Genomic DNA, 695 nt, shown 5'->3' with positions numbered 1-695 from the left:
CACAATTGAACAAATTTGCATAAAATAGCTATCATTTTATTGAACGTCCCTCGATTATGCCATTTAGATTAACGGAGATGAATAAGGCAACTGAATGATGATAATAGAATCGGTGGACTGAGAATGCAGGAGGAAAGCAGAGTGCCTCGAAAAAATCCACAGACACGATGTTGTTTACCACAAACTTACTTTTCCGGGGATCGAATAGCTACTCATAAAATAGCTACTATTGAAGCAATGTTGTTAAGAATGATGCAGTGCAGCGCAGTGTAGTTGGGTACGCTGTGTACATTCTAAACCCATGATCATTGCTGAAATTAATTGTGCTGTTAGTGGTATTAGTGGTACCGTGCCAATGCCGTGGAAAATCAGCGCTCGGAGTGGGAGTATATGACGGCGCACTCCTCAATAAGTCTGAATGAGACAGACGAGTTGCGAAGCGCCACCATGGTTGGCGCGAAGCGTAAGAAAATTTTCAAAATAAACCCTGGTTTTCCTTGATTTTGAGCACTTTTTATTACTTTTTTCCTTCCATGTGCATATGCATTTCCATAACATGAGTAACATTACAGGACCACTTCCTAAAACAGGAAGAGGATTTAAGTACTTACTAGTAATATTCCAGTAATTTTCCTCTCTTTTTTCTTTCCTTCATTTCTTTTCTTTCGAAACCCCGAATTTTGCGCCCTCTTACT

This window comes from Thermobia domestica, chromosome 15 (assembly GCF_964235325.1).
Source record: "Thermobia domestica chromosome 15, izTheDome1.hap1.1, whole genome shotgun sequence".
Taxonomy (NCBI): Eukaryota; Metazoa; Arthropoda; class Insecta; order Zygentoma; family Lepismatidae; genus Thermobia; species Thermobia domestica.
This window is presented reverse-complemented; position numbering follows the sequence as displayed.